Raw genomic sequence first — 27,155 nt, 5'->3', positions numbered from 1 at the left:
ACCTAGACTGTGATCACTACAGATGCAAGTCTCTCAGGTTGGGGAGCTGTTTGGGGATCTCTGACAGTGCAAGGGGTTTGGAAATCTCAAGAGGCGAGATTGCCAATAAATATTTTAGAACTCTGTGCAATTCTCAGAGCTCTTCAGTTTTGGCCTCTGTTGAAAAGAGAACCGTTCATTTGCTTTCAGACAGAAAATATCACAACTGTGGCATATGTCACAGTCCACAAGCTATGAAAGAAGTATCTCAGATACTTGCTTGGGCGGAATCCAGCTCCTGTCTAATCTCTGCAGTGCATATCCCAGGTGTAGACAAATGGGAGGCGGATTATCTCAGCCGTCAGACTTTACATCCAGGGGAGTGGTCTCTCCATCCAGATGTGTTTTCTCAGATTGTTCAGATGTGGGGTCTTCCAGAGATAGATCTGATGGCCTCTCATCTAAACAAGAAACTTCCTGTCCAGGTCCAAGGATGTTCAGGCGGAAGCAGTGGATGCGCTGACACTTCCTTGGTGTTATCATCCTGCTTACATTTTCCCGCCTCTAGTTCTTCTTCCAAGAGTGATCTCCAAAATCATCATGGAATAATCGTTTGTGTTGCTGGTGGCTCCAGCATGGCCACACAGGTTTTGGTATGTGGATCTTGTTCGGATGTCCAGTTGCCAATCTTGGCCACTTCCATTAAGGTCGGACCTTCTATCTCAAGGTCCGTTTTTCCATCAGGATCTCAAATCATTAAATTTGAAGGTATGGAAATTGAACGCTTAGTGCTAAGTAATAGAGGTTTCTCTGACTCAGTGATCAATACTATGTTGCAAGCTCATAAATCTGTCTCTAGAAAGATTTATTATCGAGTTTGGAAGACTTACATTTCATGATGTTCTTCTCATAAATTCTCTTGGCATTCTTTTAGAATTCCTAGAATTTTACAGTTTCTTCAGGATGGTTTGGATAAGGGTTTGTCTGCAAGTTCATTGAAGGGACAAATCTCTGCTCTTTCTGTTTTATTTCACAGAAAGATTGCTAAACTTCCTGATATTCACTGTGTCATGATTCTTACAGTTCATCGCGTGTCACTGCGGCTCCCGGATCTCCTCTATGGCATTTACGTCACGTTGCCTAGCAACGTGACGCTTCCTGACACTCCCTCTGATGTCACGGCTCCTCTCTGCCTTTAAATCTCGGCGGGAGATCTCAATTGGGGCCCGTTTGTTCTTTTGTCTCCGGTGCTGTGAGTACTTTTTCTAACCTGAGCCTGATTCTGTTTATACCTATACCCTCTACCTGACTCTGGATAACGACCATTGCCTGCCTGACCTTGCTATTGCCTAAGACCCTCAAACTACCTGACTCTGGATAACGACCATTGCCTGCCTGACCTTGCTATTGCCTAAGACCCTCAAACTATCACCTGGACACCGACCATTGCCTGCTTGACATTGCTTTTGCCTAGACCCTCAATCTTTTCAAACCTGCTTAAAGGGACATAATCTTTTATTTGTTATATCTGTAAAAAAGAATTTTATCATTTGTTTGTTGCAAAACCTGCTTAAAGGGACATTTACTTTTGTTTAAATACAAATCTACTAAAGAGAACTTTTATCTTTTGTTTGCTGCAAACCTGCTTAAAGGGACGCTAATAATTTATTACAAATCTACTAAAGAGAACATTATATTTGTTTGCTGCAAACCTGCTTAAAGGGACATTTACTTTTGTTCAATTACAAATCTACTAAAGAGAACATTTATCTTTTGTTTGCTGCAAACCTGCTTAAAGGGACATTTACTTTTGTTCAATTACAAATCTACTAAAGAGAACTTTTATCTTTTGTTTACTGCAAACCTGCTAAAAGGGACGCTTATCATTTATTGCAAATCTACTAAAGTGAACATTTATCCTTTGTTTGCTGCTAACCTGCTAAAAGGTACATTTATCATTTGATTGTTGCAAACCTGCTTGAGAGGATATTTCTTATTTTAATCTGCATTATTGTTTCCTGAGTGGGTCACGTCCTGGATATTTCTCAGTGTGCTAGCGTGTGTTTTATTTTTCACGCTAGCAGTTGGGTTAAATCCTGGGCTGATTCAAATACGGCTGACATTACAAACGGGCCATAAATGGACCCCACTGAATTATCCATGGCCGTGGCTCACCAGGGACAATTACTGGGATCTCATGCTACCCATTTTCAATCACTGGACTCATCATTACACTATTACAGAACTTGGTTGCTCCTATACCTCCCAATCCTAATCCTATTGAGGCATCTCCTCCTTCGAACCCTAACAACCTGTCACAAGGACAACTGAGTCCCAGGATACCTCTTCCGGACAAATATGATGGGAATCCTGAAGACTGTAGGTTTTTTTTTAATCAATGCCGTCTGCACTTTCGAAACAGCCCTACCCTTTTTGCTACTCCCTCTTCGAGGATTACTTTTCTCATTTCCTTAATGAAAGGAAAAGCCTTGGCCTGGGTATCACCTTTGCTAGAAAAGAATGATCCTATATTACTGGATGTGGATGATTTTCTCTCTGTATTTTCGAACGTATTTGATAAACCTGGAAGGTCTTCCGCTGCTGAAGCTACTCTCTTAGACCTACAACAAGGTGGCCAACCAGTTTCTCAATATGCCATTGAGTTCCGCACTCTTGCATCTGAAACTACTTGGAATCAAGGAGCACTTAGAGCAGCTTTTCGTAAAGGACTTTCTGAACGTCTCAAGGATGAATTGGTGTATCGGGAACTTCCAGAATTCCTAGAAACCTTGATAAATCTTTGTATCAGTCTCGATGCCAGATATCGTGAACGTCAACAAGAAAGAGAAAGATCTCAGAGGTCATCAACTCAAACTCCTTTTCGTCTGGCTCCTCGTTTTTCTAATCCAGCAACACCTGCCTCTCCTCCTCCTGATCAGGCTGGACCTATGGAAGTGGGAAGCATAACATTAACAGAAACTGAGCGCCTAAGAAGACGTTCTCTTGGCCTGTGTTTGTACTGTGGTCTAAAAGGGTACTTATTAAGGGATTGTCCCACCAGGCCAGTAAAAGCCAGGGCTTAACTTCTGTCCGGGGAACTGAGTTAAGCCAAAAAAGATTTCATTCCCTTTATAAAAAACTTTTTGTTACAGTAACTCTTCAATTTGGAGATAGTAAGATACATACCCAAGCCCTTATTGATTCTGGTGCTGGAGGAGTATTCATTGACTCCACATTCGTGTCTACTCACACTATACCCTTACTAAGAAAAAAGTATTCAATTTCTGTCTCTACTGTTAGTGGAGATCCTTTGGGTTCCGGATTCATCCAATTTGCTACTAAACCCATACTTCTTTCTGTCGGAGTACTTCATTCTGAGACAATATGTTTTGACGTTATTTCTACTCCCCAATTAATCCTCACCGTCCCTTTGATTGTCCCATTGATCTCCTTCCTGGGGCTTCTTACCCTCAAGGCAAAACTTACCCACTTTCAAGACCTGAAAATGTGGCTATGGATGAATATATTAAAGATAACTTGGCTAGAGGATTTATTCGACCCTCCTCTTCTTCTGTAGGGGCTGGTTTCTTTTTTGTTGGAAAGAAGGATGGCGGACTGCGACCTTGTATCGATTATAGAGGCCTAAATCAAATCACCATCAAGAACAGTTATCCTTTACCCCTTATTCCTGAATTGTTAACCTATCTTCAAGGTTCCACCATATTTACCAAACTAGATCTACGTGGTGCATACAATATTATCCGTATGCGCAAGAGTGATGAATGGAAGACAGCCTTTAACACTCGATGTGGGAATTACGAGTATCTGGTCATGCCTTTTGGGCTGTGTAATGCTCCTGCTGTTTTTCAAAATTTTGTGAATGAGATTTTTCGTGATTTTTTGAATATCTTGTCATCATATACCTTGACGATATTCTGATTTTTTCTCAAAACTACCAAGACCATGTGCACCACGTCAGGAGGGTACTTCAACGTTTAAGAACCAACCATCTGTTTGCTAAACTGGAGAAATGTTCATTTCATCGAAGATCCATACCCTTCCTGGGTTATGTAATATCTGAATCTGGATTTGAAATGGATCCAACTAAACTTTCTGCCATTTTGGATTGGCTTAGACCTGATTCTCTTAAAGCTCTACAACGATTTCTGGGCTTCGCCAGTTATTATAGAAAATTCATCAAAGGTTTTGCAACAATATCTTCACCTCTCACTTCTCTCACTAGAAAGGGGCAAAATTGTAAAGAATGGCCTCCTGAGGCTATTAAGGCTTTTAAGTCTCTCAAAGAAGTTTTTTCTTCTGCACCTATCCTCCGTCACCCAAATCCAGATTTTCAATTCATCTTAGAAGTGGATGCTTCCTCTGTTGCTGCTGGGGCTGTTCTTTCCCAACGAATACCTGACACAGGAAAGATTCATCCTGTTGGATTCTTCTCTAAGAAATTTACTCCTTCAGAATGAAACTATGACGTAGGCAATAAAGAGTTGCTTGCCATTAAAATGGCCCTGGACGAATGGAGGCATTGGCTGGAGGGAAATTCTTTACCGTTTACCATACTCACAGATCATAAAAACCTTCTATATCTCCAAACGGCCAAACGACTGAATTCCAGGCAAGCACGTTGGTCTTTATTCTTCTCACGTTTTCACTACAATCTGTCTTATATACCCGGTTCTAAGAATATCAAAGCTGACGCCCTTTCCAGACAATTTCAAGATACTTCAATCCCTGAATCTGGTACCATCCTTTACCCTCATAAAGTCATAGCCCAGTTATCAACTTCTTGGTTACAAGACTTACAGTCTGCTCAGAAGGATCTTCCTTTATCTAGCAAACCTCCTGATTGTTTACTCTTTGTTCCTGAACATCTTCGTTCCAAGATCTTATATTGGGCTCATGATAGTCCTCTCTCTGGACATTCTGGCATCAGTAACACCACTCGGAATCTCAAACAACATGTCTGGTGGCCTACTCTCGCTCAAGATGTTAAAGATTATGTCTCAGTATGCACACAATGTGCCACTAATAAGACTCCTCGTCAACTTCCTTCTGGTTTGCTCCAACCGTTACCCATTCCTCATCAGCCTTGAACACATTTATCCATGGATTTTATTACTGACCTTCCTCTTTCGGCTGGAAACAACACTATTTGGGTGGTAGTTGACAGGTTCACTAAGACAGTTAATTTCATTCCTTTACCTGGTTTACCGTCTGCCAAAAGACTTTCTGAACTTTTTCTTTTACATATTGTGAGATTACATGGGTTCCCTCTGGATATCGTTTCGGATAGAAGGGTACAATTTGTTTCCCGGTTTTGGAGATCACTCTGTAAACACTTTGGAACAACGATCTCTTTGTCTACTTCTCATCATCCACAATCTAATGGCCAGACTGAAAGGGTAAACCAGTGCCTTGAAACTTATCTTAGACATTATGTGGATCATCATCATTCCAACTGGACTTGTTATCTTCCGCTAGCGGAGTTGGCTCATAACGCCCACTACAATTCCTCTCTATGTTGTCTAATAGGTATTCTAGACCTATGTCCAAGACTCCACCTCTTTTGATTCATGGACACCCTGAATTTGAAGTCAGCCACATTCTAGATTCCAAACTTCGTGGCAAACAATTGTATTATCTCATCCATTGGAAAGGTTATCCAGTCACGGAACGATCCTGGGAGACAGCCCGACAGGTGAACGCCCCTGGCTTGATTAAGGCCTTCCACAAGTCTCACCCTACTAGGCCTGGTCCTGTCCCCCGGAGGGGTCCTTGAGGGGGGGGTGCTGTCATGATTCTTACCGTTCATCACCGTGTCACTGCGGCATCCGGATCTCCTCTATGGCATTTACGCTTCCTGACATTCCCTCTGATGTCACGGCTCCTCTCTGCCTTCAAATCTCGTAGGGAGATCTCAATTGGGGCCCGTTTGTTCTTTTGTCTCCGGTGCTGTGAGTACTTTTTCTAACCTGAGCCTGATTCTGTTTATACCTATACCCTCTACCTGACTCTGGATAACGACCATTGCCTGCCTGACCTTGCTATTGCCTAAGACCCTCAAACTATCACCTGGACACCGACCATTGCCTGCTTGACATTGCTTTTGCCTAGACCCTCAATCTTTTCAAACCTGCTTAAAGGGACATAATCTTTTATTTGTTATATCTGTAAAAAAGAATTTTATCATTTGTTTGTTGCAAAACCTGCTTAAAGGGACATTTACTTTTGTTTAAATACAAATCTACTAAAGAGAACTTTTATATTTTGTTTGCTGCAAACCTGCTTAAAGGGACGCTAATCATTTATTACAAATCTACTAAAGAGAACATTATCTTTTGTTTGCTGCAAACCTGCTTAAAGGGACATTTACTTTTGTTCAATTACAAATCTACTAAAGAGAACATTTATCTTTTGTTTGCTGCAAACCTGCTTAAAGGGACATTTACTTTTGTTCAATTAGAAATCTACTAAAGAGAACTTTTATCTTTTGTTTACTGCAAACCTGCTAAAAGGGACGCTTATCATTTATTGCAAATCTACTAAAGGGAACATTTATCCTTTGCTGCTAACCTGCTAAAAGGTACATTTATCATTTGATTGTTGCAAACCTGCTTTAGAGGATATTTCTTATTTTAATCTGCATTATTGTTTCCTGAGTGGGTCACGTCCTGGATATTTCTCAGTGTGCTAGCGTGTGTTTTATTTTTCACGCTAGCAGTTGGGTTAAATCCTGGGCTGATTCAAATACGACTGACACACTGTTTTGTACAGGCTTTAGTTCGAATTAAGTCATTAAATCAATTTCTCCTCCTTGGAGTCTTAATTTGGTTTTGAAGGTATTACAGGCTCCTCCATTTGAGCCTATGCATTCTTTGGACATTAAACTTCTTTCTTGGAAAGTGTTGTTCATTTTGGCTATCTCTTCCGCAAGAAGAGTTTCTGAGCTATCTGCTCTTTCTTGCAAATCTCCTTTTCTGATTTTTCATCAGGATAAGGCCGTGTTGCAGACTTCATTTAAATTTTTACCTAAGGTTGTGAATTCTAACAACATTAGTAGAGAAATTGGTGTCCCTTCCTTGTGTCCTAATCCTAAGAATTCTTTTGAAAGATCCTTACATTCTTTGGATGTGGTGAGAGCTTTGAAATATTATGTTGAAGCTACTAAAGATTTCAGGAAGACTTCTAGTCTATTTGTTATATTTTCTGGTCCTAGGAAAGGTCAGAAGGCTTCTGCTATTTCCTTGGCTTCTTGGTTAAAGCTTTTGATTCATCAAGCTTATTTGGAGGCGGGTCAGACCCCGCCTCAGAGAATTACAGCTCATTCTACGAGATCAGTTTCCACTTCGTGGGCTTTTAAGAATGAAGCTTCAGTTGATCAGATTTGCAAAGCAGCAACTTAGTCCTCTTTGCATACATTTACTAAATTCTGCTGTTTTGATGCATTTGCTTCTTCAGAAGCAGTTTTTGATAGAAAAGTTCTTCAGGCAGCTGTTTCAGTTTGATTCTTCTGCTGATGTTTTAAGTTTTTCTTGTCATTAAAGAATAAACTTATAATTTGGGTTGTGGATAATTTTTTTCAGCCGAAAATGGCTGTTTATTTTTATCCCTCCCTCTCTAGTGACTCTTGCGTGGAGTTCCACATCTTGGGTATTGATATCCCATACGTAGTGATGTCGCAAATAGTTCGCCGGCGAATAGTTCCCGGCGAACATAGCTTCTTTGTGTTCGCCTCGGGGGGAGAACGTATGCAATGTTTGATCCGCCCCCTATTCGTCATCATTGAGTAAAACTTTGACCCTGTACCTCACAGTCAGCAGACACATTCCAGCCAATCAGCAGCAGACCCTCCCTCCCAGACCCTCCTACCTCCTGGACAGCATCCATTTTAGAGTCATTCGGAAGCTGCATTCTTAGTGAGAGGAGGGACAGTGTAGCTGCTGCTGATTTAATAGGGAAATTGATAGCTAGGCTAGTGTATTCAGTGTCCACTACAGTCCTGAAGGACTCATCTGATCTCTGCTGTAAGGACAGCACCCCTAAAAGCCCTTTTTAGGGCTAGAACATCAGTCTGCTTTTTTTTTCCCTGTGTAATCTAATTGCAGTTGCCTGCCTGCCAGCGTGTGTGTCAGGCTCACAGCGTATACTGTGCCCACTTGCCCAGTGCCACCACTCATATCTGGTGTAACAGTAGTGTACATTTAAAACAAAACAACACTTTTTTGACTGTGTTAAATAATAGCAGTCAGTTTCCTTCACACGTGTGCATTTCAGTGCCTGCCTGCCAGGGCACAGTGTCACACCAGTGCCACCACTCATATCTGTTGTAACAGTAGTGTACATTTAAAAAAAAACAACACTTTTTTGACTGTGAAATAATAGCAGTCAGTTTCCTTCACACATGTGCGTTTCAGTGCCTGCCTGCTAGGGCACAGTGTCACACCAGTGCAACTCATATCTGGTGTAACAGTAGTGTACATTTAAAAAAAACAACACTGATAGGGGACGTAACAGGGATTAAACTGATAAGAATAGTACTACTTAACACACCACTCCTATCTGGTGGCACATTAGATTGCACGCGCAGTGCCCCAAATTTGATGTAGGAGGACCGACCAAGCATCTTTTTCCATCTCCCGGTTCCTAAAATCGATACCATATACACGTCCCCTGATAGGGGACGTAACAGGGATTAAACTGATAAGAATATAACTACTTAACACACCACTCCTATCTGGTGGCACATTAGATTGCACGCGCAGTGCCCCAAATTTGAAGTAGGAGGACCGACCAAGCATCTTTTTCCATCTCCCAGTTCCTAAAATCGAAGCCATATACACGTCCCCTGATAGGGGACGTAACAGGGATTAAACTGATAGGAATAGTACTACTTAACACACCTTATAATAATGCAGAGAGAGGCAATGCAGAGAGAGGAGTCTGAAGAAGAGTAGTCAGAGGAGGAAGGTGGCTTTGAGGAGGTGGAAGACCAAACACAGCAGGCGTCCCAGGGGGCTTGTTGTCACCTTTTGGGGACCCTTGGTGTTGTACGTGGCTGGGTGGAGGAAGAGACCTTCAATGACATCAGTGAGGACAAGGAACGGGACATGGCTAGCTTGGTATCCAACCTTGTGCAAAAGGGGAGTTTGCGGTTGTGCAAATGGACTGTTTGCGGTTGTTTGCGGTGCGTTAAACGGGGAGTTTGGTCTGTCACTGTGAAGCGGGCGTAACCCTTACACTACCTGATCGATACAACATCATACCTGATGTTTTAAAGCACGTTATTCCAAACAATTTAGGAATGTTAGGTGATTTATGCCCTTTATGGATTAAAACCAGACTCTGCATCAACTATGTAATTTTTCATGGGAGTTTTGCCATGGATCCCCCAACGGCATGCCGCAGTCCAGGTGTTAGTCCCCTTGAAACAACTTTTCCATCACTATTGTGGCCAGAAAGAGTCCCTGTGGGTTTTAAAATTCGCCTGCCCATTGAAGCCTATGGCGGTTCGCCCGGTTCGCACATTCGCGAACAGTTGTGGAAGTTCGTGTTCGCCGTTCGCGAACCCAAATTTTTATGTTTGCGACATCACTACCCATACGTCACTAGCTCATGGACTCTTGCCAATTACATGAAAGAAAACATAATATATGTAAGAATTTACCTGATAAATTCATTTCTTTCATATTGGCAAGAGTCCATGAGGCCCACCATTTTTTTGGTGGTTATGATTTTTTGTATAAAGCACAATTATTTCCAAATTCCTTTGTTGATGCTTTTTACTGCTTTCTTTATCACCCCACTGCTTGGCTATTCGTTAAACTGAATTGTGGGTGTGGTGAGGGGTGTATTTATAGGCATTTTGAGGTTTGGGAAACTTTGCCCCTCCTGGTAGGATTGTATATACCATACGTCACTAGCTCATGGACTCTTGCCAATATGAAAGAAATGAATTTATCAGGTAAATTCTTACATAAATTATGTTTTTCCACTCCCATTGTATCATGTGACAGCCATCAACCAAATACAAATGAATATAGTCTGTGAATTCTTGCACATGCTCAGTAGGAGCTGGTGACTCAAAAAGTGTAAATATAAAAAGACTATGCACATTTTGTTAATGAGAGTAAATTGGAAAGTTGCTTAAAGGGCCATTATACACTCATTTTTTCTTTGCATACATGTTTTGTAGATGATCTATTTATAAAGCCCATAAAGTTCGTTTTTTTAAAAAATGTATAATTTTGCTTATTTTTAAATAACTTTGCTCTGATTTTCAGACTCCTAACCAAGCCCCAAAGTTTTATTTGAATACCGTCAGCTACCTTCTCCAACTTGCTGCTGTTTGTGTAAAGGGTCTTTTCATATGCAAAAGAAGGGGGAGGGGGGAGTGTCTTATTTCCCACTTGCAGTGGGCATTCCAACTGCCTTTTCAACAGAGCTAAACTGAAAGCTTCTAAGTACGTTTTTAAAACATTTTATACTGGATTTTTATATCAGTATCTGTGCATCTTATTCTTTATAGTAGTGTCTATTACATGTAGTTATATGAAAATGAGTGTATACTGTCCCTTTAAATTGCTGTTCTATCTGAATCATGAAAGTTTAATTTTGACTTGAGTGTCCCTTTAAAGTGAGATTAAACTGCCAAGCCAATAAGGACATTAAATAAATGATTTTCTTTATTGCATCTAAAGGGGTCATAATCAAATATATTCCAGATTTGTGTTCTTTTTGAAAATAGGATTCTCCTGTGCTCTCCTCTATAGTTCTGTTGGATTTGTTTGTATTTACCAGTGAACAGTTGACTAGTTAGCTTGTTTTAAGATAAAATAAACAATTTAAAAGGGACATAAAAATGTTAAAAGGAAATGCTCTAATATGTGAGCTCAGGAGTATGCACGTGCCTGGCGCACTATATGGCAGCAATTTTGCAATAATGATATCCATTTGCAGGAGAACTAGATGGCAGCACTATTTTCTGCCATGCAGTGCTTCAGATGCCTACCTAGGTATCTCTTCAACACAGAAGTAAATTGGAAACCTTTTTTTTAATTGTTTGCTCTGTCTTAATCACAAAAAATGTTTTGGGGGGGGTTTCAAGTCCCTTTAAGCTTACACTTCATAAGTAAATATGGGCACACTTGATTGGCTTTTGGATCTTATCTGTCATTATAATGTTTCTATGTTTTATCTTCCCCAGTCTCATCCCACTAACATCAGTAGACATATTCACACTTTCACCCATTTGGCCTAAAATAAATCCAGATGTTCTATAAAATAAATCAGATGGGCTAACCAATTTAACCACATGCATTTCAGTACTGTTAGTAATAGCCACAAAAGTGGCTGCATTAATACCAATACATTTCAAAGGCAAACTCCTAGAACAACTGGAATAAAGACCAATATACTTCAGCGCCACCTTTGTCACTATGTTTGCTTATGTCATTTCAGTTCTGGCAAAAGTTTATCAGTAACAATGTGAATACAGACTGATGGCACATTGTGACAGTTTTATTAGGGTATCTTCCCAATGACAAAGCCAGTTCCTTGTAATAAATCTATTATCTAAAATTCCCTTGTGTACAGTGAAATACCACATGAAGCAGAGCTCCCTCAATCCCCTAAAAAAGGGTTATGTACCTGGAAGTCCCAGCAAGTGGTAGTCTGCCCCCCAACATAAGTAATAAGTCTCTCTGGAATGCATAATCTTGTTGGGAAGATACAAAAATTAAGCACATATACAACAAATGATGCTGTTTTCATTGTACTTTTTTTGCTTTGTAGTTTCAGTCTTTTCTACCTGTAAAATTAATGAATTGTGTATTTTGAAGCAAACATGCAAGCTTATATTCAACAATAAAATACAGAGAGACCTGCAAGTGTCACCTGCTTATAGAATACAATGGGCTTGATTTATCAAGCCGTTTACCCAGCTCTGACTGCAGGTTCTCACAAGAGAACCCGCAGTCAGTATTTATCAAGCAGCGGTCATTAGACAAAATAGCGCTCTTGTGCAATGCTGAATTCCGGCAGCGGATTGCTGCCCACCAGAGGCAAGCTGGGGCGGACAGAGGCAAGCTGGGGCGGACAGAGGTGCATATGTACGCCCCTGTCCACCCTAGCTTGATACATCAAGCCCAATGAGACCTGTAAGAAAAATGCAGACACACCCAGGGACTAGTGACCATTTAATGCTTTGTCTTTATTTAACCCCCACAATCTGCTTATTTTATTGACCACTATACTTTAATATATGACTCCTTCACATACAGATATGTAGATTACTCCCTAGCAAGATGCAAAGCTATCAAGGTCAAATTTTCCTGTAAAGAATTCCATAAAGGACTTTGTAGCATTAACACACCGTTTTAGAGAATCTCTTCTGAGTAGAGAGCTTTAGAGAATTGAGTCCTATATATTATAGTAAAGGTATTTTATCTTAGTGGGAAATGGATATGCTGTTCTTAGTAAAGCAAATGAAAATGATCTCTCTCAGCAGTTAATTAAACGTTGACTACATAGGTCTCATAAAAGACACAATAGATAGATACTAAGAGTCACTGACTGTAGCATAGCATTATCTATTGTCCGGTTAAATTGACTCCGCCAGAGACATCTGATCTGGTAGTTAAATGATGGATTTCAGCAGCTGCTGTCACACAGGCAAAGTAAACTACTATTCATAGTGAAGGGAAACATTGCAGAAAAATGTGTGCATTGTCTGTGTAATCTAATACCAAATATAACCTTACTTAATCCTCATTGTTATAGCAGTTCACTCCCCGTTCTGATGAAATCTCAAGGCTCCCTGTAGGGCACTGCAGTTCTTGGGCCTACCTAGGTATGCTTTTCAACAAAAGGATATCAAGAGAACAGAGTCAATTTCATTACATAAGTAAATTTATTTATTTTTTTGTTATAGCCAGCTCTCTCTGAAATATGAAATTTTAATTTTGACTTTCATGTCACTTCATTCCTTTAATGACAGTGACATCCCCTGTACATAGCCTGTCACAAGGGTGTTCCAGGGCTTTAACAGCAGGGGTGTTGCCAATAGCGACAATTCCACACTGCCTTATAGATGAGACTGTGCTGTTATAAGCCTGCACTGTTAAAGCACGACAGCCAACACACAGGGTACCTCAGCTGTCTTTAACCCCTTAATGACCTCAATGTACAATGTACGTAGCTCGTTAGGGGTTTTCTTGTTTATAATATCAAGCAGCGGGACCCCCCCTCCCTTCTGGTCACCAGAAATAGCTACTAATAACGCAATCCCCATAGAAATATCAGTGACATACAGGGTATAAATGTGTTTTATCTGTATGAATGTAGTGTAATGTTAATTGGAATTCTAAACACTTTTTTTTTCTTTTTTATATTAAATAAAATTATTGTATACTGTGGAGTCTATTCACATCAAACCTTAAAGGGACATTCCAGCCAGAATAGGATACCACATGGATGTATTTCAGTTTTGAATAGAAGCATTTTTGTAATATACATGTATTAGCAAAAATGCTTCTAATAAAAGCTATAGCTGTTGCAAAAGTGTATTTAAGTATGCCCAGATAGCCTAAGGCAGTGATTTTTAACCTTTTTTTTGCCGTGGCACACTTTTTTACATTAAAAAATCCTGTGGCACACCACCATCCCAAAATTTTAAAAAAATCACACATTGTAGCCTAATACAGCATATATATATATACACATACACACAAACACACACATACTGTATGTATTGTGCTGTTATGCCATGCCTCCTACAAACTACCCCTGCACTGGGAGTAAAAAACAAGCAGTTTAAAAAATATGTCACACTGTTGTCAGTCTGCCGTGGCACACCTGAGGATCTCTCACGGCACACTAGTGTGCCACGGCACACTGGTTGAAAAACACTGGCCTAAGGTGCTTGTACCATCTGGTAATGACTCAATTTGATAACTGCTGACATGATACAAGCCCCACTGGCACTCTGAGCAGCTGCAGTATGTAAAATACTGGTGCACTGATAATATCTAGCTATGCTTCACATGCACATGCAGAGAAAAATGCTAACACAAAAACAGTGATAACTTTTACTAAAAGCATTTTTGCCAATACATGTGTATTGCAAATATGTTCTGATTCAAAGATGTAATTAATCTATGTGCATTTAAATTTTGACTGGAATGTCCCTTTAAAGTGATTGTATCCCCCGCCCACAGCTCCTGCTTTCATTAGCATATCAATGACGATCTGGCTTCCTCCAATCGTTGCGTGCCCTCGAGCTGGATGTCAAAGAAATTAAAAAATAAGCATCTTTGTAAAGTTTAATGAATGAAAGTGCCCCTGTTTTTAAGATTTTTTTTAGATACCGGCACTTATTCATTAAACTTTACAATCACTTTAAAATGTGCACTTAAATTTTGTAAAGGGTATAAAAGAATACTAAGACTGATTAGAATATTAAAAGAGTGAAAACAATCATTGTAAAATGATTGTCATTGATTTGATTTTGAAATAGAGATACAAACCTTTTAAAGCTTTTATAAGAATACAACTAAGTTTGTTATCAGACTTCATGATATCATTGGATATTTGTTGGTACCAGGGATGAGAACCAATAGCAACTAACTGACAACAGATTACTTTTCTTGCGCCTTGGAGAGTGAAAGTACAAATTTGGCTACATTTTTTGACATACAAAATAGAAAGCAATTTTTTTCTAGAGTTTTCTCAACTACTGGTATTTTAAAATCATTTTAAAAAATAAGCAAAATGAATTACATAGCTAAACTGCCTGGAGATGCCAACTCCACTGCCCCCCCCCCCCCCCCATCATTGTTTAGACACAGGCATTGTATTTCAACTGAGTTCACAGCTTCTAGGCAGACATTTTGCATTCTACCAAAACAACAATAGATATAGATACAGCCATAGAAGGAAATGTGTGGGAGGAGTTTGAGCTTTACAATTCAGAAACTAAAAAGAAGGGTTAATGGCGAGGCACTGCAGTATAAATTTGCAGGTAAAGTAATTAAAGTACATATTATTATATTTTGTCCCAACTTGTTTTATGTCCCTTTAATGAAGCAGTGGCTTTGGGTATTATGTCTTTGGGAAAAAGTAGAGATTTGGTTCCTCTGGTGAAAATTCCTCAAATGTTTCATTACCTACCCAAGACACATAAGAGCCTTGTTAATCCCGCTGGTCGCCCTATTATATCTGGCATCGGCTTTCTTTTGAATGGGTTGATGGGATTTTGCAGCCCAATGTTAAGGGATATGGGTCACTTTTTGGAAATCTTAAAAAAAATTGGTTGGAAAGAGGGATATAGATGGATAAAGGTGGATGCTATATCTGTATACTCATATATCCCTTGTCAGAAGTGCTGTTTGACAATTTACTTTTTCTTACATAGAGAAACTTCATACTCTGAGGAAGTGAGGCAATTTGGTGGATTTCCTCCTCACCAACAATTATTTACTGAATATTATCTACAATGGGAGACAAATTCACTCCTTATGCAAATTTATTTGTGGGTTGGTGTGAGCTTCACCCCATTTACAACTTGGAAAATCCCTTTGGCAACAATATTTTGCTATACATGAGATTTATTGATGATTCGATATTCTTACGGAGTCTTTCTCCATTGAGCATTTCCTAGATAACTTTAATCTCAATTATGTTAATCTTAGATTTACTAAGGATATTTCAAGAGAGAAGGTCAATTTCCTAGATCTATAATAAGTAGGTGACTTATATACAGGGAACATTTTGTCAAAACTTATTGTAAGACAACGGCTGGCAATACTATTTTGCATGCCAAATCCTTTCATCCCAGGCATTTAGTGAGGTATATTCCCAAGAGTCTATGAGACTGAGACGCAATGCTAGTACTGTACAATATTATGAGCAAGAGGGTAAGGACCCAATACGTAGATTAAGTGCCAGAGGACATGGAGTCTTTAGAAACTACATTTGATGAAATCAAGAATTGGGAACCAAGAGCAGGGACTGATAAGGATAGAAGCAACAAAGCTTTTTTGAATGATCCTATAGTATTTTCCACAGAATACTCATTACATTTTGATAAAATCTGTAAGATTCTATTTAAACACAAGTATTTTCAAAGGTGATACAGTCCCAGTGCCATTGGTAGATAAATGTAAGTTTGTTGCAAAAAACCCTCCAACATTAACATCAAAACTATCTCCTAGTCAGGTCAGCATACCTAATGAGAACAATTCTAATTGGCTAAAGAGAGTTGGTAATTTTAGGTCATACCTTACAAATTGTTTAACGTGTGATGTGATGGACTTTGTAGATCGTTTTTAGAGTCATGCTAAAAAAGGAGCTTTTTAAGATGTGTTCATGCTACATGCCTTATGGATTTATTGTCTATTTTAAAGATTGTAATTTATGTGGTGCCCAATATGTAGGACAGTCTTTTAGAGCGTTGAGGTCACGAGCCAGGGAACATCTTAGGGACATAAAAAAACTTTAACAAAAATTCAACTGTTGCAAAACATTTCAACAATATACATTTTGCAAATATACCCAATTTTAAAATCAAAGTGATTGATCTGGTCAAGATCCCGCCCTGGTGATAAGTTTAAGATCTTGAAAAAACAAGAGCTCTTTTGGATATACAATATGAAAACTAAAGTCCCTTTAGGTATGAATCAGGAATGGGATATGTGTTACTTTGTTGGATAATATATTATTAAGAAAAACAGAAATAAAGAGAAAAGAAAAAAAAAAAAAATTATATATCAAAATGTTGTATATTACATACTTTTGTTAGTGACACTATTCATTTAGATAAAGTTCATATCAAGGATCTGAAGTAGATTAAACCGACTGTTTCCTTTTATATTGCAGCTAGAGAATATTTGCTTTTAACAGTTAATAAGAAGAAAACAAGTGGGGTTTTTTTTTGTTGCTTTCTACTATATATTACAAATAAGATAATGAATAGTAGCTTGCATCTGATACTAGTGGGAAGCCATATTTTTATTTTATCTACAAATCAATGATTTAGCAGCTTTTTAGGTAATAATATTAAGATTTACTGAATAGCGTTGATAGTAAATATGATTTCACCTTTGAAATTAAGCCTGACCTGAAATATAATGTTCATAACTGTGATTGGAGGATGTTTCTTTTAAATCATGATGTTTTGGCTTTCTTTTTAATTTATGACTAAATGCTCATTAACAGCGCGAAATGCGTAAGATTATGCACTCACCTCGGTGCTTGTTTTATTATTTTCAATAAAGCCATATAGGTTTTTTATCTGTTGTCCGGTTGTGACTTCTTTACTGGGATTAGCAACTAATTTATATTGAGTCCCAGTGAAATATTTTTTTTCCCCATATATAATACTATACTATAATAATAATAACAAATATTTCTAACTAAATTTATACAGATGTTTATTTATTTTCTGACTGAGAACTCAGATCATATGCAGGTCAGCCCCTGGTCCTCATGTAACCAAAGCAATGCTTATTAAATGTTCTCATAGCTGATACACCTATACCCACAGGTAGATTTGTCTATATTTACATCTATATAGGATTTGTAGAATGTTTTATTATTATTTAGATATTCATTTAAAATTTGAATCTTGGCACAAAACAACAATATTGTTGCAAACAAAAACAAAGAAACAGAATATCTTTTAGAAAAACAATTTCAAAATCTGTAAACTTATATGTTGGTATGTCTAACTATTGTCTGAATGTCACTCTAAACTTGCAGAATACGCTGCATGACATCTGTTAGTGAATAATAGGTTCAATTGTGCTTTTAACATTGTATCCGCTGTGCTTTAGCAAAGAATTTACATTTACCTATTTTAACCCTTAGTATTCCCAGAGTTTTGCAGCTAACATTATGTGTTTTAGTAAGACTGTCTGGCTGTATGCAGTATTTGAAAGTTGACATTTCATCCTGACCTATGTCAGCAGAAAAAGTTAAGTTTAGCACAAGTGTGAGACAGATATCAAATGGTAATAATATTTATGCCAGTATACAAGCCAAATCAACATTATATTGCAACCGGATAAATATAGATGTGCTTCCGAGCTGTAGGACAGGTCAGCTGCAATGTTACATACTGAGTTATGTAAGTAAACAACACCAGCAAATTTGCAACTTCTTAATACAGACGATAACAGAAACTTAGAAGTGGAGAGACGATAAGACACAGCTGGCTTCCTTGTAGCCTTTTGCTATCCAGACGTGTAAATTCTCAGGGTTTAAAATAAAGACTCAGATTTCTAATTTATATCTTAACATAAGAAGTTTTATCCACATGGTTTGACAAACTAATCCTGATCTGACTACCTCTTTATTAATCAGGGTTGTGCAAATTAATGTCTAGGACAACATTGCAAGCCTGACCATGATGTGACCTTAAATTAGACCTCTGCAGAGCCTATGCAGAGCTATATGCTTATGGTAGATCTCAGATCAGGCCCCTGACCATGCATCCTCCCTATCATCTACCTGACTACATAAGACCTCAGAATAGACCCTATGACCTTGCAACCCTTCTATCAGCCACATACTCACCTAATTTCATACCCCTTGTCCTGCAGCCTCTGTGTTAGCCTTAAAGCCACCCCCATCAAATCTCTGCAGCCTCTCTATCAGCCTCTTACTAACATAATTTCCTACCCCTCACCCTGCAGCCCCCATGTTAGCCTTAGAGCCCCCCAACAGATTTGTGGCTCTGTAGCCATACACTCCCATCAGTTTAGAAATTCTTGCCCTGCAGTGCTTCAGTCAGCCACATACATAAATGTACATCCCTTGCCCTGCAGTACTTCTGTCAGCCACATACAAAGTTTATACCACCTTGCCCTGCAGTCCTTCTGTCAGCGACATACATAAGTTCAAAACCCCTTGCCCTGCAGTCCTTCTGTCAGCGACATACAAATGTTTAAAATCCCTTGCCCTGCAGTCCTTCTGTCAGCGACATACATAGGTTCAAAACCCCTTGCCCTGCAGTCTGTCAGGGTTTTTTTCCCTGCTTTGCTTGCCATGTGCTGCTGGCAGCCATTTTGCTTACCTTTTCTTGATGAATCTGGTGAAGAGTGTGTGATGCTGCTCATTTCCTGCACGCCCTCTTATGGCCAGACTGTTGTACATCATCCGTGTGAGACAGGTTGCAGTCTAAGAATTGTGATGTCATCACTTATTATTTAAAGGGCCTCTGTTCAGTATGCTTTTCCCTTGCATTGTCTCAGACCTGTTTATGAGTTCCTGTGTATTACCTAGCTGTCTGACGTCCCTACTGGTTCCTGACTCGGCTCGTCTGACTACTCGCTTTGGCTCCTGACTCGGCTCATCTGACTACCAGCTCTGGCTTTGACTCCTGGCTTGCTATTTGACTTGTGGACTTTTTATTATTTTTTGTTATTAATAAAGGTGTGATTATTTTAGCACTTCTCGTCTCAGTCTGATTCCTGGCACCCTGACATTACGCAAGGGCCATGAATCCTGTTGGTGCTAATAAGCCACCTTTTAAAGTCTTGTCCTACACGGCCGGGAAATGCTCGCACCTAAGGTCCTATCAGGGGCAGACCTTGGGTGGTTTATCCTCGTCCCTGGAACCGATAAAGGAGAAACCTTTGGTCACGGTTGTCCTTTCCTGGGTGGACTCTTCCATAGTCACCCAGGCTCTTGTTGACTCCGGTGCTGTGGGCCTTTTCATTGACAGTGCTTTTATATTAAAGCACTCCATTCCTGTATTGCCTTGGTCCGTTCTGCTTGCTATTGAGGCCATTGATGTCAGGCCCCTTCAGCCCGCACTCGTTACTTACGAAACCGCTCCGTTATCCATGGCTGTTGGGGCTCTCCATTTTAAAAACCCTCCAGTACCAGATGATTAACTCTCCGCATTTTCCAGTTGTTCTGGGTTATCCATGGCTCCAAAAGCACAATCCCAGTCTCGACTGGCGCAGGTCCGAAATTTTGTCATGGTCTCCGCTGTCAGGTTAGGTAATGTCCAGAAGAAGACCCAAATGCTAGGACGAACTAAAATAACACCCTAGCACTCTGATTTTAATCCACGACATTCTTCTGGATTCCCGTCAATTCTAGGTACATATTGTCCCACTGGCTGAGGTGGAATATAAACAGCAGAGGTACTGGCAGCAGCTGCAGTAGGAGACGTAGTAGCTTGAGAAGGAGAGGATAGATTATGTAGCGGAGCCGTTATCTGGTCAAGCTTAGAATCCAAAGATTGCAAATGTGCGGAATGATTACCAAGAAGTTGTCCTTGCAGGGCCACAGCCCTGGATAACTCATCTGGGTCCATAATATGGCCTGTTTGTAATGTCAGGTTAGGTAATGTCCGGAAGAAGACCCAAATGCTAGGACGAACTAAAATAACACCCTTGCACTCTGAGTTTAATCCAGGATGTGACCCCACGACAACTACTATAAAACAAGGTACTCACGATATGGAGCAGTGTTGGTCTGGGTCCTCTGGAAAGAGTAAAGTTAATCTTGATAGTTGCAGGTAAAACTTCAGATTAGGGAAACAAAAACAAACAGACAATAAGGAAGGATTAGGTAACTTGACAATCAGGTACTTTTGAGGGTTAAGCTAAGCGTGGTCAATGAAACAGGGTTTAGCAACTTGAAATCTGGAAGATTATGGGCTAAGCAGCAGAATAGTCTTATATACAGAGTTTGGCAATTTGTATTCAGGCAGTTTGAGGGTTAAACAATAGAATAGTCTTATAAGCAGAGTTTGGCAACTTGTAATTAGGCAGTTTGAGGGTTAAGCAATAGCGTAGTCGTATATGCAGGGTTTGGCAACTTGTAATCAGGCAGTTTGAGGGTTAAGCAATAGAATAGTCTTAGAAGCAGAGCTTGGCAACTTGTAATCAGGCAGTTTGAGGGTTAAGCAATAGAATAGTCTTATGAGCAGAGTTTGGCAACTTGTAATCAGGCAGTTTGAGGGTTAAGCAATAGCGTAGTCGTATATATGCAGGGTTTGGCAACTTGTAATCAGGCAGTTTGAGGGTTAAGCAATAGCGTGGTCGATATGCAGGGTTTGACAACTTGTAGTCAGGCAGTTTGAGGGTTAAGCAAAAGCGTAGTCGATCAGGCAAGGTTCAGAAACAGATTCCACAAATAGAGTACTCACAATAACCTACGGAATGAGAAAACAAACAGCCACCGGAGGATTGAGAGACCGGAATAAGAATCCGGTCCTGACGTCAGCAGAGGGGACGGCCCAGAGAGAGGCAGACGTTACCCGGCAACCAAACATGCCGGAAGAGCTGCCGGAACCTCCGGCGGTGGCGTGACATCCGCAATGTATTTCCACTCATCTTCAGAAACCAGTCAAAGTCTTGTGCACTTCTTCAGTATCTCAATTGCCAGAGGAGTACCGAGAGTTCCTAGATGTTTTTGACAAGTTTCTTGCCGGAACGTTGCCTCCTCACTGGTCTTACGATTGTGCCATAGACCTGCAACCCGGAGCCATTCCTCCTCAGGATCGGGTTTACCCTCTGTCTGTTGCGGAGAATTGTGCTATGGAGGAGTATGTTGCCGATGCTCTGTCGCAGGGGATCATCCGCAAGTCCTGCTCTCCTGCAGGGACTGGCTTCTTCTTTGTGAAGAAAAAGGGTGGCGAGTTAAGACCATGCATCGATTATAGGGGTCCTAATCGTCTTACCATTAAGAATGCTTACCATATTTCGCTCATTAGGGAACTCTTTGACCGCCTCAAGGGAGCTACGGTCTTTTCTAAACTTGATTTGAGAGGAGCGTACAATCTCATTAGGATTAAGGAGGGCCACGAATGGAAAACAGCATTTAACACCAAGAGTGGACATTATGAATATCTTGTAATGCCCTTTGGCCTATGTAATGCTCCTGCTGTTTTTCAGGAATTTATTAATGATGTCCTACAAGATATGTTGCAACAGTGTGTGGTGGTGTACTTAGACGACATCCTCATACACTCACCCACACTTGAGGCTCATCGTTCTGATGTCACACGGGTACTTCAGAGACTACGTGAGAATGGCCTGTTTTGTAAACTCGAGAAATGTGAATTCCATCAGACTCAAGTAACCTTCCTAGGTTATGTGATCTCCGTTGATCTTGACAAGTTGTCTGCAGTTCTGCAGTGGCCTCGCCCAGTTGGTCTTCACTCTATTCATTGTTTTTTGGGCTTCGCCAATTACTATAGAAAGTTTATTAAAAACTTTTCTCCCTTGGTCAAACCTATCACAGACATGACCTGTAAAGAGAATGATCCACTCCATTGGTCGCCTACTGCCATTAAGGCATTTGATAGTCTTAAGACTGCCTTTGCTGCCACTCCAGTTCTGGCTCATCCTAACCCTGTCCTGCCTTTCGTTCTTGAGGTTGATGCATCTGAGACTGGAGTAGGTGCCCTCTTGTCTCAACGTTCTATGTCTGATGGTTCCTTGCATCCGTGTGGTTTCTTCTCTAAGAAATTGTCTCCAGCGGAGTGCAATTATGAAATTGGTTACAGGGAATTACTGGCCATAATTTTGGCATTTAAGGAATGGAGGCATCTTCTCGAGCCAGTACCAGTGCTCATTCTTACTGACCACAAGAATTTAACTTATCTATCCAAAGCAAAACATTTGTCGCCCGACAGGCCAGTTGTGCGCTATTTTTGTCTCGGTTTAATTATGTGGTCTCCTACCTGCCTGGTAGTAAGAATGTTAGGGCTAATGCCCTCTCTCAACAATTTTCACTTCTGTCCACGGAGGAGTCTGTACCTACTCTAGTTATACCTCCTGACCATATTTTGGCTAACATACATACTAATTTGACTTCTCCCTTGGGGAGGAGATCCTGGTTGCACAAACAAATGCACCTCCTGAGAAACCTAGTGGTAAGGGGTTTGTTCCTGAGAATCTTCAAACTAAACTTTTGCACACTTACTACTATCCTAAAGCCGCAGGTCACCCGGGCAAGAACCAAATTATTTGGTCTGTCACTCGACAATTCTGGTGGCCAGGTCTTCGTTCTGATGTTGCTGCCTATGTTGCCTCCTGCTCATTTTGTGCACAGAATAAGACTCCTCAATGACTTCCTGTGGGTCTTCTTCAACCTATTGTTAATGGTGAGCGTCCTTGGAAACACCTTTCCATGGATTTCATTGTCGAGCTCCCTGTTTTCAATGGCAATACTGTTATCCTAATTGTGGTTGACCGTTTTTCTAAAATGTCACATTGCATTCCCTTTAAGAAGCTGCCTACCGCTCAGGAGCTTGCTTCAATTTTTGCCCGGGAGGTCTTCTGTTTACATGGGTTACCCAAGGATATAGTCTCGGACCGGGGTAGCCACTTTGTCTCCAGATTTTGGCATTCCTTTTGTGCTCAAATGGGGATCCAGCTTTCCTTCTCCTCTGCATATAACCCTAAATCCAATGGGGCTGCGGAATGGTCTAATCAAGCTCTGGAACAGTTCCCCCGTTGCTATGTCTCAGATCACCACAATAGTTGGTCTGAACTGTTACCTTGGGCAGAGTTTGCTCGTAATAGTGCTATTAATGCTTCCTCCCAGTTATCCCCGTTCATAGCGAATTATGGGTTTCAACCATCCTTGTTAGCCCCTATTCATTCATGTCTCAGGGTATTCCGGCTTTGGAGGAGCATCTCCGGCAACTCCGTTCCACGTGGTTGCAGATTCAGGATTGCCTTCATCGTTCTATGCAGCACCAAAAGTTCCAGGCTGATCGTAGGCATCTGCCTGCACCTTCCTACCAGGTTGGTGAGAGGGTTTGGCTGTCCTCTCAAAACTTGAACCTTCATGTGCCTTCCAATAAACTGGCTCCTCGTTATGTTGGTCCTTTTTGAATATTCCAACGGGTCAATCCTATGGCTTAGGCTCTTGACCTTCCTCCTGCAGTGCACATCTCCAATGTTTTTCATGTCTCCCTCTTGAAACCATTGGTTTGTAATCGGTTTACCACTGTGTTGCCTCGTCCCCGTCCTATCTCTGTTGACAACCATGAAGAATATGAGGTCAGCAGCATTATTGACTCTCGTATTTCCAGGGGCTGCATACAGTATTTGGTTCACTGGAGGGGCTACATTCCTGAGGAGCGTTCATGGGTTCCCTCCTCTGATGTTCATGCTCCCGCCCTCCTCCGTGCCGTCCATGCCCGTTTCCCCAATAAGCCTTTTGTCCTCCCGCGGGGGGAGGGGTCATTGAGGGGATGGTACTGTCAGATTTTTTTCCCTGCTTTTTTTGCCATGTGCTGCTGGCAGCCATTTTGCTTACCTTTTCTTGCTGAATCTGGTGCAGTGTGTGATGCTGCTCATTTCCTGCACACCCTCTTATGGCCAAACTGTTGTATATCATCCGTGTGAGACAGGTTGCAGTCTCAGAATTGTAATGTGATCACTTATTATTTAAAGGGCCTCTGTTCAGTATGCTTTGCCCTTGCGTTGTCTCAGAGCTGTTTGTGAGTTCCTGTGTATTACCTGGCTGTCTGACGTCCCTCCTGGTTCCTGACTCGGCTCGTCTGACTAATCACTTTGGCTCCTGACTCAACTCGTCTGACTACCAGCTCTGGCTTTGACTCCTGGCTTGTTTTTTGACTTGTGGACTTTTTATTATTTTTTGTTATTAATAAAGGTGTGATTATTTTTGCACTTCTCGTCTCAGTCTGATTCCTGGCACCCTGACACAGTCTTTCTGACAGCGACATACATAACTTCAAAACCCCTTGCCCTGCAGTACTTCACATACATAAATTCATACCCCCTTGCTCTGCAGTCTTTCTGTCAGCAACATAAGTTCATACCACCTTGCCCTACAGTCCTTCTGTCAGCCACATACATACGTTTATACCCCCTTGCTCTGCAGTCCTTCTGTCAACCACATACATAAGTTTATACCCCCTTTCCCTGCAGTTCTTCTGTCATCAACCTAAATACGTTCATAACCACTTGCCCTGCAGTCCTTCTGTCAGCCACATACATAAGTTTATACCCCCTTTCCCTGCAGTTCTTCTGTCATCAACCTAAATACGTTCATAACCACTTGCCCTGCAGTTCTTCTATCAGCCACATACATAAGTTTATACTGCCCTGCCCTGCAGTCCTTCTGTCAGCCACATACATAAATTCATAACATGAAAGAGCAAAAATGTAGCCACACAAAAAAACACCAATAAAGTGTAAAATATAACTTTTATTGTTTAAAAAAAAAATGTTCAGAGGTGGGAAGCCTGAATGAATCCTTACGCATTTCGTGCCTACAATCAGCACTTAATCATAGGATAATACATTGAGTTCCTGACCCTCCTTTTAAATTTAGAGGGTTCAATGAGCATGAATTATTGAAAGCTTTTGAGGATGTCAAAAGTAAATCCCAGCTAGATTTTATTCAGGGACCCAGTAAGAATAAGGAGTTATCACAGAATAATGTTTTTTTTTTTTTTTCTACTGAGCATTCCAAGCATTTTAATAAAATCTGTTTCATCCTTAGAAGACATTTGAATATTCTCAGGGAGGATGAAGCTTTAGCGTCAGTGGTAGACATGTGTATATTTGTTCCCAAAAAAACTCCCACAGTACCTTTGAAATTGTCACCTAGTTTGGTTTGTAGTAATTACTCCAAACAGAATAATTGGATCAGAAGAAAGGGTACCTTTAGATGTGGCACTGGTCCATACATTACTTGTGGTATCATAAGTATTGGCAATGGTTTTAGGAGTACAATAACTCAATCTGTTGACAGTAAATATTATGCCAATTGCAGGACTTGCCATGTGGTATTATATCTATTAGAGTGTAATTTGTGCTCCCTATAGTACGTGGGTCAAACTTCAAGGGAACTTAGATCCAGGATGTGGGAGCATATTAGAGACATCAAAGAGTTTATTAAGGAATCATCCATTGCAAGCCATTTTAATGGTATACACATATGACCAATGTTTTCCAAATGAGAGTTAAAGTTATTGATAAAATCATGACCCCACTTAGGGGAGGTGATAAATATAAGTTATTATTAAAACAGGAACTTTACTGGATTTATAAACTTAGAACATCACCCCTTTTGGCTTAAATTGTGAATGGGATATGAGCCACTATATAGATGGATAGTGGGGTTGGTACATATCTTATATCTTAGATTGTACTGAAAAAAGATTTCAAATGGGTACCTGTAATTGAGTATTGAATATATGGCACTTATTTTTGTGGAAATTTCTTCTTCTTATAATAATAATAATAATTTTTATATGAAGGTAGTACAGCTTATATATTCTGATAACTAATTAATTTTCTATCTATTTAATTAATGTGCCACGTTAAGGTATCTAATTTGTGTATCTCTTGTACTATTTGTGATCTGTGTGATTAACTATAAAGTTGAAAGATTTTTTATTGATTTGTTGTAACAATATTTGATTGGGGCTGTCCCTTTAATGGAGGGTTAGCAGCTCAATGTGTTATCATATGATTGAGTGATAAGTCCGATAGAAGGCATTGGCGAGGAGTGTGATAATAAGTTCATAACCCCATACCCTACAGTCCTTCTGTCAGCGACATACATAAATTTATAAACTCTTGCCCTGCAGTCCTTCTATTAGCCACATGCATAAGTTCATAACTCCATACCCTACAGTCCTTCTGTCAGTGACATACATAAGTTCATAACTCCATACCCTACAGCAGTGATTTTTAACCTTTTTTTTGCTGTGGCACACTTTTTTACATTAAAAAATCCCGTGGCACACCACCATCCCAAAATTTAAAAAAAATCACACATTGTAGCCTAATACAGCATATATATATACACATACACACAAACACACACATACTATATGTATTGTGCTGTTATGCCATGCCTCCTACAAACTACCCCTGCACTGTGAGTAAAAAACAAGCAAAGTTTAAAAAATATGTCACACTGTTGTCAGTCTGCCGTGGCACACCTGAGTATCTCTCAAGCCACACTAGTGTGCCATGGCACACTGGTTGAAAAACACTGCCCTACAGTCCTTCAGCAAGTCACATACATAAGTCCATACCACCTTGCCCTGCAGTCCTTCTGTCAGCCACATACATAAGTTCATAACCCCTTGCCCTGCAGTCCTTCTGTCAGCCACATACATAAGTTCAAAACCCCTTGCCCTGCAGTCCTTCAGTAAG

This window comes from Bombina bombina, chromosome 1, assembly GCF_027579735.1.
Source record: "Bombina bombina isolate aBomBom1 chromosome 1, aBomBom1.pri, whole genome shotgun sequence".
Lineage (NCBI taxonomy): Eukaryota > Metazoa > Chordata > Amphibia > Anura > Bombinatoridae > Bombina > Bombina bombina.
Note: the sequence above shows the minus strand (reverse complement) of the source record.